A 17285-nucleotide genomic window follows, 5' to 3' on the forward strand; every position below is an offset into this window, starting at 1 on the left:
GCTCTTTATGTAGTCTTGAAGGAGACAGAGAGGGAGAGTCCATAAACCTTAGTGGTGTAATTGAGAATTATCTGGCACCAGAGGTGTCGTATCTGGGATGAGCCACTGCAAATGCCCCACAATTTGTCTTACAGGTAACAGTTGTCTGAGATACTCCTGGAGAGTGCTCCATGTGCCACTACCCCTCTCTGAAGGGAAGACGAATTGGAGGTATTTAAGGAGAGTGACTCAAGACTTGACAGATTCAAGTTTGTAAAGAACAATCCAAAGTCCCAGTCCCTCACATCCCCGTGATTCTACCAGCCAACCAACACACAGCCTAAGAGAAACATCAAGGAAAGCTTTCCTATGTTACTGATTTTACAAGTGTCTCAAAGTGATTGACAGCATTCATATTCTCATTATGGCGTCTGCAGATAATGAGGTATCTAGGCACAGGAATATCCACTGCATGAGCATGCCAGGAATATTATCACTGTCATTTGAGCAAAAACATTGCAATTCCACACAATACATCTACATCTTAGAAACGTCAAAACATAGCCAGATGCTGGAGCCATGGCTGCTGAAATCACATCGGTTAGCTGGTGTCTCTTGGAAGAATTGTTATGGATGTAGGGTATCTATTCAGCCAGTCAGGATTGTGGGTTTTAATTCTGCAGATAAGAGTAGGCTCCCCCCAAAATCTCTTCTCTTCATCCTCTTGAAATCCTTATAATTTTCTGTAAAAATGTCTCTGAAACTGTCTCAAGTTCTTGAGGAAGATCATTTTGAGTCAAGGAAGGAGACTTATGTTTCTAAGCTAAATGGCAACTAAACTCATTCTGAGGGAAGGTTGCAAACAACATGCAGTCTCAGTCAGCTGAGATGGTCTTGCAGCTGATGGTTCAGGGCTAACTCTGCCACTAATCTACGGATTGTGACCTTTGGCATGTGACTTTGCCACAGCAATGCTCTCCTGCCACTGGTTCATGTCGTCCAGTTAGCCGCCAGTCTCCAAGCCAAGCATCTTCCCCTTGAGTGAGGACAGGCAGACAGATATCACTCATACACAACGTGCAAGGCCATGTTGGACATGAATAATAATAAAAATAAATAATAAATAACGAGGGCTTGGAGCAACCTGGTCTAGTGGAAGGTGTCCCTGCCCATGGAGGGGGGGGTGGAACTAGGTGATCTTTCCAACCCAAACTATTCTATGATTCTATGTGTGCATGCCTGTGACTGAACTGCAGGTGGTGACTACAGGTTCCACTCCTAAACACGGTAAGGTGAGAAACAACATTTGAAATCTGGAAATGAGACACAAAAATTCTTTTAAAATTCTGATCCCAGGAGGCACGGAGGTCACGTCTAGGAAACTGTGCACTGCCACCACCACCAGGGCTGCTCCCGCTGTCAGGGCAGTGTTGCCTGATGGGGACATCTGCTGGGTCTCCAGCGCAGGGCACTGAGCAAGCAAGATGTTCCACCCTGCGCAAGTGGAAGTGCTCTGAATAGATAACAAGCTTACACCAAACATCAGTGGAGCAATTCTGGAAATGCACATTGACTTCCATTTTTTGCTCCCTCCCTTTGCTACTGACTATAAAGATGGAAAGGGCATTATCAGTGTCAACTCCTCCCTTACACTTGAACTGTGAAAGATGCTAATGCTGGGACACATGGGACTTAACCACCTACATCTTTCCCATTGCCACTGAATGTTTTCGTTGCCTCAGAAAGATTCCCGTGCCTTTATTAGTCTTTTAACCAAGGTCTGCCATAGGTGGCCTTAGAATAGGAAGCAAGCACAGAATCTCCTTAGGAGGAGCAGTTGTTCTTAGCCTGAAAGAAAGTAAGCAGATCTTCACACATATAACAGAAAAAAGGATGTCTCTACACATCTCTGTAATGTCTCTGGACATGACAGCTGCTTCCCTCCCCTACCACGCTTCTGCTGTTTGACCCTTATTTCAGCTAAAATCCAAAACATGTTAGGTGCAAACTAATATTCTCACTCCTGCTGCTGCAATACCTAATAATCCACAACAGCCTTACAGTCATACAGCCTGCGTGGGGATGCCACTGAGCAAATACAGGGAGATTCGCAGAAGGCCTTAATTCAAAACTAGACAGAGTATGTGTAGGTTGAATATACAGCTTTCATTGCTACGCCTTCCTTACGGAGGAATTGTTTCTCCAGCTAGATATCAAAACTTCAGTTTAATGCCCTGTAGAAATGAAATCCTTACAAAAATTCACCATACCTAAAGAGAAGTTAGAAGAAGAGCTGAGACTGATCTCTATTACTTGGCGTCACCCATAATCTAAACTGCAGCAGATGTACTGAAATGAAAATGTACGTTGGATTAGGGTTTGTATTCATTTTGAAGATTTCTTACAAAAAAGTTCATACTAAAACCTCAAAACCTTTCCTAGATAACAATTCGAAAGAGTATCACAGCAATAGGTTATTAAATCCACTTAATGTTGCATGCTAGTATTTCCAAGTTATTTTTGTGCCAAAAATCTGGGGAAAAAAAAAAAAAAAAAATCACGAAATGTCCTAGGTAAGAACTGCAGTAAGGTGTATAATGTTCAAGAAATAAAATCAATGTGCTCCAACAGATCAAACAGCCTGAGATGTCATATTTTGTTAAATACTAAATAAGCCTTTAGTTATGAATGGAAAGTGCGGTGGTTGAAATGGAAGAAGTTTCAGTTCAATGAGTTGCTCCACCGCAGCTTCCAGGCAAGACTTTGGTCCTATAGTTTACCCTCCATTTCCCATCTGCAAACTGGTAATGTGACTCTTGTCCCAGCTACCCTAAGGAGACAGTGAGTGTGTTCCTTCTGCACATAGCATGGCAGACCCCAGCGATAGGAAGGTCTCCAAGTCTGGTTGTAACACAGAAAAGAACTAACAAAATGGGGAAATCTTTTTTTCAGAATTACAGGAGAACTCAGTCAAACAAATACCAGGAGCATTAATCAATTAAATTTCTAGCAGGAGCCTGGAAATGTACTATACTTCTGTTAGAATTGGTCTACCTTATGAAAATAATAAATCCTACATGTTCATGAGGGTTTTCTTTTTTTTTCCTCCATGCGCTTAGAGATTTCTTATTATGCTTTGCCACCAAGCACCACACTAAATATTGAGCCCTTTATTCAGGTTGTAGCTAAAAGGGAAGCAAATAATGATGTCTCATAATGACAGCTGTTGGAGGGATTTGTGGGAATCGGAAAGCTTTCTGGAAAACGTGCTGTACTAAAGGCTTGACCCAGTTGTCATCACTTTTGCCTGGCCCAGCCACTACCTCATACACCAGGAGCCTGCTCCTTCGCTGGCTGGTGCAGAGGCAGCTTGGGACAGGCAGGGAGAGACAGAACAGGGCAGCTGCAAATGAAAATCACCCTGGGGAGGGTTACAACTAGATAAAGTTTTCGACAATAAGATTCCAGAGACTGCTGACTGGAGAAAAGCTCAATATTTTAGTCTCAGTACAAATTTGCTTCAATCTTATACAACTCCCATGCAGCAGCATCCACAGCTGCATGCTGTAAACAACAAACAAATCTATTTCCATCAGCCCTGCTGATGCTATGAGAAAAGTGCCTGAGCATAAGACATGCACAGATGTAGAGTCTCACCTGAGCCTAGTGCTGCCCTCCATTTGGCCCCTCTAACTTAATATCGTTGTTACAAAGCTATTGGTCTCCTGGTAGCGAGCTGGCTCAATGCAGAGCCTCTTCTTCCAGCTAATCTGACAACTCCGATCCAAGAAGCATCAAGGGCCCAATTAAGAAGACACATCTTATCAAGGAGCTTATTTTGCATAACAGAATACAAATGACGAATAAAAATTTAATGTTTAATAACTTAGTACAAAGAGGGCTGTTGATATAGAATGCCTGGAATTTTTATGGCGGCTGTCAGACTTGTGATAAAACTGTTATATAGGAACACTTGGCAAAAAACAGCGTAGAATTTTTCAGTAATGGTGTGTGCATGATATTGCATTAATTCTTGATAGGAAAGTAACTGTAAGCCTGGGAATCAGCCAGTTTGAATTTCACTGTAAGATGATTTTAATTTTTTTTTTTTTTGAAGGACATCTAAATACATTTTAATGACGAGTTAGCCAAAAGGATAGTTGGTACTTCATAAATGCATTTTTGTGTTTGCTGAAGTCCAGAAATTATAGACAAGTCATCATAATGCCTCTGGGTTAAGAGTAACTTTGTCAGATTCAGTGATGGGTTTGCAGTTTTCTGGTAACCACAGCTAATGGATGGTAGGGAACAAGCTTAAAGAGGCAAGAAAGGTTATCTGTAAGGCTTTGCCCTCACTGGATAGGGGCATTTCTTCAATTTACTTACACTGTATGGAACAGTTGAGCATGGATGTAGCTCTTTTCTGACTTTGAAGATCATAATCTTAAGGAATGGTTGACTTGCCTTTGTTCTTACAAATGCGATCTATACACTACGAGTCCTTCGTGCTAGTAATAATAAAAAATATTCTACCCTAATTTTCGATAGCAAATCAGTCCTTTCAACAGTAGGTATGCCTTATATTATGGCCACCTCTGAAACTAGCATGTTCTGTAAATATGTTAATACTAACAGGGAAAAAAAAAGATATTCAGATTTTCTTTTAAACTTATTCATAAAAGTGATGCTCTTGCAAAGATTTGAAATGCTCACATCATATTCTATTAATTTGCCACATATATTAAACCTTTCTGTAAAAAAAAAAAAAAAAAAGAAAATATCTAAATATCTGAGTTAGAAATTAAATAATCTTTACCAGGACACTTAAAATAAAATGTCCATTAAATAATGTTAAACTAATGCTGAATTAGAGTGGAACTCTATTTTAGAAGTACATATCACATCTATATGAATACTAAATGAATTTCTTTTTCATTTGATTCTATTGTATTAATGTTATTGCAATGAATACTAAATGAATTCTTAATGACTGGATACTTAAAATAAAGTCTTACCCCTTTACAATACTCATCAAACTTTAAGAACAAATTGAGATTAAAAAAAATATTTCCCATGTACTGGTGGGATAAAAAGGTTGAACTGTATAGTTCAGAATAGTGAAAGGTATAATTTATCTGATGATGCTAATATTCAGATGCAGTTTTATATTAGAATTAATACTACAGGAGTGGACCCTTATTCAGAGGATTTGTTGCAGAAATAAAATCTATCAGTAACAGTTTCATTGTTCCATCATTATGAACTCATTTGGTATTCACTGTAATAGCACTGATTGTAATGAATTTGTTTGATATTCATGTGGCTCTCACATGCATTAACATAGGCTTTCTGTTGTAATTCAACATCCAACAAGCATTAGTTAATGCAGGCTTTCGATTAGGTATGGACCAGTATTCTGCAACCAGTTTCCTTTCAGTTTATAAGCAGTTAAAGGACATTTTTATCTGTCTAATTTTTGGCTCTTTTCTTTCTCTGATGCATTATTTTTAAGCTGGAAAGCCTCCTCAAAGATCCCACACTGCCTTTTCATATGAGCATAGGTGTGTGCCATCTTGTATCCCAGGCAACAAGCCAGGAAACCAGGATTTTATCATCAGGCACATTACCTCATTATCCCCTTGGCAATAGTGGCTTTGGCACAGCCTAGAGCTGGCAGGGTACTAAGGGAGCAAGAAATCCTTGTTCCTGGTATTAAATGGATTTGGTTGAATCAGGTTTGGAAATGCCAGTACTTTCCTAGTGTTGGATAATATTTATCTGGCAAAATTAACTCCTTCCCTTGCAGTATCTCCATCAGAGGAAATAACTCTATGGCAAAAAGTAGGGTAATTCTGTGGAAAGTTTTCATAAAGGAGGGAACTCAGCCAGGTTTTCATCAGGTTTGACTGACTTGAAAATTTTCAGTCATTCCTCAGTCAAAGCTTGGCTAATGCAGGCTCTGGTATAATTCAGCCTCAGTCACAGTGTTAGACGCTGTTTTCGCCATTGTTCCTCATGGTAATGATTCCTATTATATCTTCAAGAGATTGTAGATGAGCAATAGATGGACTGCAATGACTGTTAACAAGAATTATAGCAATTTTTATGCGTAAGTGTTTGAAACACCAGGGCCTGCAGGCTCAGGTAATACGCATGGATCTACAGCCATGTGTAACCAATTTGATGGCAGTAATTGGTAACATGAAGTTATGGAGTCAGGTGATCTGGTGGTGCTATCATCAGCACTACTGTTGCAACCAAAGGGGTTTGCAAAATCCTGCCCTGATTTCATTCTGACATCTACCAAAGGAGGCTTTCCTTCAGTTTTTGAGATTCCTTTACACAAAGAATTCTTTTCTCCCACACAACCCCACTTACTCCCACCTTTCGCCCCATGACAATCTCCAACTATAAGGCTGGGTTTCAGCCCTCCTTAGTGCATGGGGTTCCTCTTCCACTCCTTGGGGGTGTGAAGAGGCCAGGAAGGCTCCAGCACAGATCCACTGGCTCCCAGAAACATAGTAGGACAGCTACATATCCTTCTCAGAAATGTCCTGTAAAGACGATGTTTGGGCTTGGGAAAGGTCACTGATCTCTTTCAGAAGCAGACGTGTGTTTGCAGCAGGTCCAATACCCCTCTCCCTTTTGGCAGAACATCTGCAGAGCACACTGCTGTCCAATCCAGAGATAGGGCAGCTCTTTGGGATGGATGTACCAGATACTCAAAATAGGCAGGGCCAGGAGAACTGAAACTGGGAGTGCAATTAGGAGAATATGTGCATTAAGTAGAGAGGGACATGTTTGGATGCTCAACACCTGGTAGCAGGACACAGGCCGTTCCTGCTGAGGAACCACTCTGTGAGTTAGAGGCAGCGACAAAGCTCCAAAACTGACTCCAGGAGGAAACCAGAATGGGATGCAGGGAGAGAGGAGGAGCAGCCTTCCAACAGATAGAAAAGACTGGAAAATAAGGCAACCTAGGTGAGTTGTTGGAGACAGTCTCCAGCCCCACTACTTAAAAAATTCAAGGTCTAATGCAACCGCACAACACAACCATAGAATGGTTTGGGTTGGAAGGGACCTTAAAGATCATCTGGTTCCCACCCCTATGCCACGAGCAAGGACAGCTTCCACTAGACCAGGTTGCTCCAAGCCCCATCCTACCTGGCCTAAGTGGAGCCCATAAAAAGGGAATCCTCTGATTAGTGATGGCTGTGAGGTGCCTCTTTGCATACCATTTAGCTTCCCTTTTGACTTGTAGACAGGGCAAAATTATCAGAGTTCTTGGAGGCCCTGACAGATGTAAAAACACTGTTTCATTAATTTGATTTACAGTATAATTGCACAACTGTACTTGAGGTTTTCAGGGGATTTTAGTATTACTCCCTAAAAGAGATTTCAGGTAAAATTTTGTCAGGAGAGGCAGTGCAAAGGGTAAGTCTGCAAATGACATATCAACCTGCATATCACCTGTTTAACTGTAGACCCATTTGCCATTTCAGCAAAGATATTTAGTTACATAATTATTCCTCTTTTCCCTACAAATATTGGTTTGCATAGAGAAATTTGAGGCCCATGAAAACATATTTTTCTATTCTTTCTTTTTATTTCCCTTGCTGAAAAATTATCTTAGTTCATTTTGAGCAAAGACTAAAGAAGATCATTTTTTCTGAGCTTCTAAAGAAAACAGATTTTCTATTTTTTTTAGTATAAATTATGCTGATAATTAGCTGATATATATAAATTAATGTCTGGTAGTACAGAAGCACAGGGAAAGGATGTAGGTAACCAGCTACTTTACACCTTGTCTCATGACCATGCGCGATGTTTGGCTGCATTTAATGGAAAAAATGGTGGGGAGCGTTGCTTGGCCACTGCAGAATACCTGGGGTAACGTACTTGCATCACTTCACAGTTAAACTAAAGCAAACTTATGTCATTGCTGTGTGTGCCGTAACACCTGGGCACGATAGAATGAATTCATGGACTGTGCACCCATAAATCTTCATTTCCTAGTTTTGTGGGTTTGTCAGGCCTTTAAAGTTATTTAACACGCTTTTTGCAGTGATAGATAGGTACTGAGAGTGTTATAAATACTAACTTGTGTCTGAAAGTTAGGCTGTGAAGCTATCACCAAGGCTTATGGTGTCTGTGATTTTATATCCAGCTAACAAGTCACTTTCATGGGTCGGGACATCATCTGGAGTTTATGAATGTGTAAGAACCAACAGTTACAGTATATGTGTTAGGTTCTATTTGATTCATATATGCAACTTTTTTTTTTTTTTTTTTTTAAAGCATAGTAAGAGTGTTCCTTGCTTTAGTTTTAAAAATAAAGAGCATAGCCCTTACCAGTGTCTGGTCTATCAGGAATTCATAATGAAAATGAATGTTCATTTTTTCTTTAAAAGTGTCTCAAGCTAAATGATACTGACGCTTTCAATTTTTAACATCATAATCAATAAAGGCTGCTTATGCACACTTTGCAAAACCATCAGTTTAGAAGTTTGAAAAAAAAATCTGCATATGGCTGCAGCTTGCTGACTGCAAAGCTCTAGCACTAAATCTTCTGAGTTAAAGTTTTACTGGTGTGTTATGAGTAAAAATGCCTTGTCAGCCATCTGCCAGTTTTTCTCCTAACATCCATATTTTCAACCCTTACTAAACATTGGGAGCATTTGGCCACAAGAGGCCAGCTCTACAATTAAACAGCCGAGTTCTGCAGCAGAAGCAAGGGCATGTCAAAATAGAACGGTCTGTTATTAATTTTAAAAGTCCATAAAGGAAAGCTATGACCCTGTCAGGGTGATGGACTGGTAGTTAAATGTATTATAAACTCTTAACTCTCAGAGACACAAAAGAAAAGGAGAAGAAAAACAATGCAGCAGTGTCAAAAACTTCAATAAATGCTAATCATGGCAGATTAATCAGTCTCTAATTCCAGTGATCCAAAAAGGTTAGAGTGTCAATTGTGTAAAATTAGCTCTTTCTCACGTGTCCCTTTGCATTTGGAGAATCTGTCTGTTCATTTGCATCTTTTGCCAATGTTTATGAAGAATTCAGTTCATTAGCTCTTAAACATAAAATCAGACAGTGGAAGGGGGATTCATTGCCTTTTCCTGCTTAAAGTAGTACTTAAAGCAAACAGCATTGCTACAGTGTACATTTATAGATTCTATCAAGCAGCATTAATTACTGTATGTCTCATATCCAGAAACCTTTTCATAGGGAAGTTTTAATGTGAAGTGTTCTGTTTCATGTTCCAAGACAGGGTTTTTTTGATGGATCAAGATAAAATGTTTAATCATAAGATTGAAATGAGACAAACAGCAAACTGGGGCTGCTAGACCTTAGTAGAGTACATGCTACAAAGATCTCCCAGAAGTATGTGCACTATCTGCTTTGGGAAATACCTGCTTTAGCATGTGTTTGAAAATCCTGCAACTTGCCAAAGAGAATGGCAGTTCAAATGAATGACTATGTAGAACACAAGAAAGCCTGAGGAAGGATTGTTTAATGGCAAATAAAGCAGGAGATGGGAAGACATATTAGCTGGCACTATTTATTTGAAGTGTTTGTAGCTGAACTCAGGACCAGACAGGACTTACCTGCATTCCTTGCAAAGCTGGCTTTCAGACAGGATTCATTCATCATCTTACAATGTTTTACTACTGAACTGAGCTTTGAGGACCCACGCTGCTATGGCTCAAGTGACTTGGGGAGTGCCTCAGACTAAGAAATGTGAGAATGGAGACCCTCATTTCGTAACATACCTGCAAACTTTACTGACCATGTCTTCTCATTTTAGGGACCTGCCTATGGTCAAAGGAAGGGAACCTCAAAGGAATACATCTATACACATGCCCTCCTAAGACTTCATTTGCTTGGACTGCCTCCACTGGGATGAAATTTGTGACCAAATTCTCATTCCCCAGCTGCCCTCCTTTCTGCGGTGGCCTTCCTGGGCAGGTCAGGGCTTCCTCCTCAGGGGAGTACCTGTGGAAGGTCTCCATGTCATCTGAACAAAGAAGAAAAGCAGAAAAAAGCTATTCCTACCACCTTATCTTGGGGACTGTTCTGTGAGTGTGAAATCCCACAGGAGCTGCGGATTGACACCAACCTCTCTGCAGTAAGGCATTGGCTTTGGCTCTGCCCTCTCTGACATAAACACGTAGCGATGTACCTATATATTATTAAAAAGTTTCAAAGCAAAACAGGCCCTCAGCAGATGCACTGGAGAAGTAAAAAGAACAAACAGAAGCCAGATGTTTGCCCCGTTCCTTCATTTGCTACTGAAGGGAGCCGAGCTGCATGGGATAGGAGGCTGCAGAGACTGGAGCTACACAAGCTACCCAGGGTATCAACAGTGATACCAGGCATATCACCATCTCTCTCACCTTGAATAGCACTGCTTTGTCTAGTCTTATAAAAAGCTTGGCTGAGTTTTCAGGGCTCAGCCCATTCTCTGGATTGTGGTGAGTCCTGGGGCATTTATTCTGTAGAGAAGTAGGGCGAAGCACCTGTATGAAGAATCACATCACCATGGGCAGTGGGGGACTGCTTCCATTAACTGCCCTGCTTTGTGAAGGATAATTTGGATATCTGGATACCATGTTTCAGTGCACAATGTAAGTGTGCTTTTTGGTCAAAGGCTCCTTACTTGGGCTTCATATGTTTGCTCCCTGTTGGCTCCAAGTTAAAATCCCACATTTTGTCAAGATATACTCTTGATTTAAGTTTTATTTCTGGACACACTCAGTCCAAAACCTGAAATTAAAACTTATTGAGAGAGAATACAGTTAGATATGTTCCCTAAAAGGAAAAAAACACTGCATGGCTCTGATTTTAAAAAAAATGACTGATGACAAGTATAGCTTAAAATGTGAAAACGTAATATGAAGTTTAAAAGATAATTATGAGGCAGTAAAACAGAAAAACACAAAAATTATTTTAAGGGAATGTAAAGCCGGTATGTGTGGCACAGTGCAATGGATGGACTGTCAGCACTGTTGCTTTGTGTGTGAATCTTTAGTACTGCAGTGAACTGTGCAATAGTAAGATCTGAGTATTCTGAATCTGCTCTCTCCCTCTTCTGTCAATCAGATCCTTCCAATTTTTAACATGCCAGGATGAACTACGTTGGCTTCTTTGGCACGAGAAAGTGAATCCAGTGAAATTCATATATTGAATGATTTCAGGAAAATGAGAAAAGTCTGTCTATTTGCTAGAACAGCTTTGGGCTACTTTTGAATGGCTGCATTTAATCTCTGCATTATCCCACCCCACAAGTGTTATGATGTGAAAAGTGCCCAAGACCAGGGGTTTGTAGGCCCACGTCCACTGAAATTAATTGTAATCAGGGAAAAAAAAGGCCTTTTGCCTAAGCCAGGCATACTATACTTTCTCATCTGACCACTTCTTTTCCACTGATGGATACAGTTTACCAAATAATTTCTTTTTTTTTTTTTTTGCAAGTAAAGCTAATTTAATGCTACCAAAATTAAAAAAAAAAGAAGGAAGAAAATAAATAAAAATCAGACAGCTTCTGGCACCAGTTCCTGTCTCAGAAGCACTCTAAATGCTCAGGTATACCTACAGTTCTGCAGCATGCCATAGTACTTGCTTCTGCAAAGCTTTGCTTTAATAATAGCCACAAACAAGTTTAAATCTTTTTCTTTTGAATGGAATAGAGTGGATATTTTCCTATTGTGGGTCTGCCACCACCTCCTCCTCCTCCTGCACTGGTGACCATGCACAGGTTGCAGAGGGCAGAAGACTTCTGCAGTCTTCATGAGATCAATCAAAAAAAAAGTGGGGTTACCACTGCACATTTACATGTTCACACTCTAAATCTAAGCTTCTCAAAAGTTTTAGAGCATCTGGATTAACAAGGGTGGTATCTGTCCTGTTAAGAACCAGAAAAGCTTTTCAAAGGAACTAATGCTGAGCTCAGATTTGTTAAGAAGGTCCCCCAACTAAATGTGCCCTCACAGATAATTCATCCTTTCCAACTCTGTAGAGTACCCTGGTAACAAAAAGGTTTTGACTTGATAAGCCTAGAGTTAGGAGAAACTTTTGGAACTGGTGTGGCTGAGGATGGCAATGAGACTTGAAATTTTCAGTTTCAGTTGCTCTTTTTTTTTTTCTTGTCTGCCAAGATGATTTTTAAAATCTTAAGACTTCATGAGAATTCAGACTGAAGCAGGGTCATGTCGAGCCTATATCTGAAGAAAATATCTCCAAAAACCACTGGGGTGCCACAGGAAATGGGGAGAGTAATTCAAGATGTCTCCGGTTTCTTTCATGGACCAATAAGACTAAGCATGGTGTGAAGGGAAGAACTTTGATGGTAACAGACTAAGCCTTCAGATAAGATATAAACCAGAGTTCCCAGCTGTTTTTTTCTGTGCAGCAGCCTTCTGGACACTTTCCAGCTCCTCTCTGTCTACCTACACTTTCATCTGCCTGGGACAATGTTTATTTCCTGCCCAAAACTGTTTAGTAGCATTGCTGTTCACTACTAAAAGAGCAGGTGCATGTTAGTGGTGGGTGAAGAGAGATTCTGCCTTTCAAAGACTGTAATTAGACTCAGTTAATTAAAATTTGCATACACACTTTAAGCCCAATAACATATTTTAAGAACTACAGGGGACAAGGATAAGGTAAACAGCCTGAATGACAGCACTGGAAATATTTTGTTAACCAGACATGGCTTCTGATCTCCTTTACTATGAGCCTTGAGTATTTGCTTGCACAGTACAAAGTAGCTGCAAATCATTATGAAACTGGTAGCATTTGTGCCCAGTCTGCATTGGCCAATGGGATGGATGAAGATCAGGATAACCAGCTTGAGATCCCTGTCACAGGCAGGGGCTGTCGCACTGTGCTTTCCAATAGGCAATAGGCCAGTTCAGAGCCACTGTGAAAATCTCCTCTTCCCTGTCCAGCACACATTCAAGCAGATCAATAAGAGGATTGATATCTGAAAGAGGCTCAGATCTAAATCTGTATTCAGATATTGTTCCTGGACCCTATTTCTAAACCAAACCTTGCCTGGAAATCTCAGACTGTATTTCAAATTTGGCAGTTAGGCACACTAAATTTAAATTAGAGGCTTAATCTTAGATTTCCCATGTTTCCCTCTCCTTATCTAGCGCGAAATACTGCAAGAGGAGAAGACTCCCAGAAACCCTTCTTTTTGCACAGATGAGGAGCAGCAAATCATAAGCAGGTTCTTTGAATGCTCAAGTGTATGATTATATATTTCACTGTCAAGTAAAACCACAGGAACAGGAAAATATTACTGTGAAAATACTGCCTGTAATGAGAGGACTTGGTTGTCACATTTGGTAAGACATAATTTATCTTTTATCTGGTATTAGTGAATAATATCACTTTGCCTTTCACTGTAGTGTGTTCCCTTAGAAATCCACATGAACTTTCCTTAATATTAAATCTTAGGTAAAGCAAGCTATCTTTTCTGGATGTCATAAACTTCCAATAATATATGGAACCTTCTCATACTTCCACTATTTTTTCTTTCTCCAAATCTGCAAAATTCTGAAAAAAATATCTCTACTTGTTTACATCCCAGTGAAGCTATACAGACTTACACTAGCAAAAGGCAGTTCATCTGTTTTCCATTGTTTCATTACCTTCCCACCTTCTAAAAGGGCTACTTCTTTTTTTTTTAGTTATTTGTGCCCTAGCCAGAAGGTGTTGCCTTCTAAAAAGGGTGGTGTTTTTACACCAAACTCAGCTCTGGATGATTTCTTTCTTTGCAGCCATAACATCTTCTTGTTCACACAGAAATAAAAAACCATAAAAGGTATAGAGTATGCGATGCATTTCCTGTAACATTTCATAATCACAGTAAAACACTGACATATATTGCTGTCTACTTACAAATTTGTTTTTTTGCAGAAATGACAGCTTACTGTTTAAGTCACTTGAATAAGCCGCTTTATACACCTGAACAACATAGTAAAAGAACTCATCCTGATTAGATGAATATCCTCTAGTGAACTGAACACACAAGGGCCAAATTCTGCTCTATGTTTTACTAGCATCAGTCTTAGATACTACATCCTTATGTACATATGGCATAAAATGAGGCATGAGTCATTCTCTACATGTTCACAAATGCCCTTACAATAAGCCATACTTCCCAGGTTTTGTCTCGGGAACAGTGTCTCCCCATTCCCCATCAGCAGGACGACTTGCTCTTCCCAAGCACGCACATCTTCATCCCTTCCCAGCTACAGCCAGAAAAAGGGCACTGCAGCAATTGCAGTAATTCTTTTCCTGGGAAAGGAGCATTTAAGTAGTATTTAATGTATTTCTAACTGTTTTCCAGCACAGTTTAGCAGCTGGAAGTCAGGTACAGAGCCAGAGCAAAGGGTTTATCCTGTGTTACTGCACTTCATGTTTTTTTTTCAGCAACTTTGAATGGGAAAACAGCACTCCCATGAATGCTGAGTTATTCTCTTATGACCAGAACACGCAAGACAATGTCCTGCCCAGCAGGCTGCAATCCTTGGCCACGATTTATTTAAACAATACTAATTGCACATTCCATGCTTTAACAACTATGGACAACCAGAAGCTGACAAGTACTTGAGAAGCCTGTTTTGGGCAGGTACTGGTTAAGTCTCTGTTCCTGTCAGCTGGGGAGGATGTTTGAATTACCTGATTGGAAAATAAAAACATCAAAAAAAAAAGAAAAGAAAAGGTACTTTTCCTTTCCTCTGTTTCTTTCAGAAATAAAACAAGGAAACCTGAACATTTGACAATGTACAGATTTCTCTTTATAAAACAAATAATAAAAATGAAGCTTTTTAACTTTGTGAAGATGATTACCAAGAAACTCCAACAATGCTGTCCAGTTATGTATTTGTTGGAAACCTGCATTCCTATTATAAAACTCTTCCCATAGAAGCCTTTAAATTAAAATTATTTTTGAAGCCTAGCCTAGAACATCAAAAACAAATCTGAGTTCAAGTGCGCAGTATGATTCCCATTCGGAAAAGGGATTCATTTACAGATGGTGGGTGATTTCTGTGACAGTAGGAAAGACATTAATTTTCATAGAAGAGACAGGTCCAGTTCTAAAACATGGCCTATTTATATCTTATTGGGGCTCACTGATTGAGAAATTATTGGTCTTCACTAAGATTAAGGCAAACATTATTTTTGTTTTCACAACTTCCTGTCCTGTATTCTAAGCAGAGCCTAAGTCCTGCATGTGTGGTGCCCTGAGCACTACAGCAACATGGCTGTAATATGAAGTTCAGCATCCCATGCAACCGAGCTTCATCAAAGGCTTCCCCTTGATTCCAGTATGGGAGTCTAAACAATGAACTTAAACCGGTGCAAGAGAAGCAGCAGAACAGTTTAAGGCTACACTTCAGCTTCCTTTTCACGTATTGCAATTAACAAATAGTGGCAATTTTCTCACTTGGAAAGGTAGCACATTAATATATTTCGAATAGCTAAGAGCTTTGTTGTTGTTGTTGTTGATATTGTTATTTTTATTATGACTGCTGTATTTTCTCTTAAGCTTTTTATTAACACAGTGATAATTTTCAAAGATGACTTTCATTCCTTTAATAGCACTTTAAAAAAAAAAAAATCTAGCTAATATTTAGTAATTCCCCAGTTTCCCCCAAATACACATTGAAATTATAAAGTGTTTCTAAATATCCTGAGAATTCTCTAAATAGATTTTGCAAAATTCCCATAACCTTTCACTAACCACCAAGCCCTTATTATCTAAAGAGGCTTCCAGGGAGGTGTTTGTAGGTAATTACCCAAGAATTAATCATAGGATTAACATAAAAGGCAAAATATAATAAATAATCAAGTTCTTAACATATGCAAATCATTGTGAGGTATGTTACCAATTTTCATAGAGGGGCCACTGTCAGAAATGCAATTTCATCTATCCAATTAGCAGGTTTTGCTGCATTATAAATCTGTCACTGCTTTCTTTGCACCAAACAGCTGCTTATGCAAGTAACTGTGTGAAATTCTATTAAAAACCACAGGTCTGCATAAAGGGGGCTTAGAAAAAATAAGTTCCCAATAAAGCTGCATTAGATATACGGGGTCTAGAAGGCTGTGGCCACGAAGCAGTTAAAATTATTAGGAAGGGAATTCCATCATGCTATTAATGTCCTGCAATTCATCTGTGACTGTGTTCTGTTCACTTGGTTTTCCTCTTGAAGTGCTTTTCTGTTTTAAAGCTGCTTTGAAGGAATGCTCTCCAGTGGACTGCCGCCTGTCACTGCTCCCTGTCATGTGTCCGATAATTAAAATCTGACTGATTTACTGACTGGCATCAACCATCACAGCTCAAGAGTTAGAAGATGTTCATCCTTCCCAAGGCTAAATTTACTTGGTGAAAAGGGGCTGCTTGCTTCCAGCCTGAGCTGTCATTCAGCTGCCGTGGAAACCATAAAGATAGCTAACAGAGCCCCAGCCAGCAGTCTTTAGTTTATTTTATTCTAATATTTATTGCCACCCAGAAAATGAACATAATACAGACAAGTTAGTGAGAGCACTGCACTAGTGATTTGTGAGGCTGGTGTGGAGTGAGAGCAAAACAGTCCTGCTGTATTAAAATAAAATAGAACAGTGGTGTTTCCCAAAAGTATGGCAGAACTGTAGCTGTGTTTATTTTAACCCTAATGGGTGCAATTTATTATTACATTTTAAAAAGATGCACTCTTGGAGAAGGCTGGTTGGGTGGGTTTTTTTTGGTGTTTCTTTTTTTTTTCTAAGTGCACACTGCTCAGGAAATACAAGAAAAAAGGAAAGGAAAGGAATATCATGTCATCCTGTGTGAACGATCTAGCAGTATTAATGGAGCCTCCAGGATCTATTGAAAGCAGCAACTTCAATAGCTCAGGGTCATGATATCAGTACTTGTGATGGAACAAGCTATTTACAAAGGATTTAAACTCTGGGGAAGACACCTCCTCCAGGCTCTCTGGCTTATTCTCCTTAGCCTTTAGGGTCACATCCTGCTCATCTGGCTCTTTCTAGTTTCTCTGTTATCATAGGTTGGATGTGACAGTTTCCAGCAATCTTCAGCTCTGACCCTCCACAACACAGTGTCACCCCAACCCAAAGCACAGCAGCACCAGTCCCCATTTTCCCACCTAGAGTTTTTTTAGTGCATTGCTTTCATTTTTTAATGTTCCCTCAGCTATGGTATTTGGCATTTTTTTCCACATAAATAAAGCAAACCTTAAACATATACTGTCTGGTAAGAAACTCAAATACCTTTTCAGCATGAACAAGAT

Source organism: Pezoporus wallicus, unplaced genomic scaffold (genome assembly GCF_028554395.1).
Source record: "Pezoporus wallicus isolate ANWC-B61680 ecotype Strahan unplaced genomic scaffold, APGP_CSIRO_Pwel_v1 contig_13243, whole genome shotgun sequence".
Lineage (NCBI taxonomy): Eukaryota > Metazoa > Chordata > Aves > Psittaciformes > Psittacidae > Pezoporus > Pezoporus wallicus.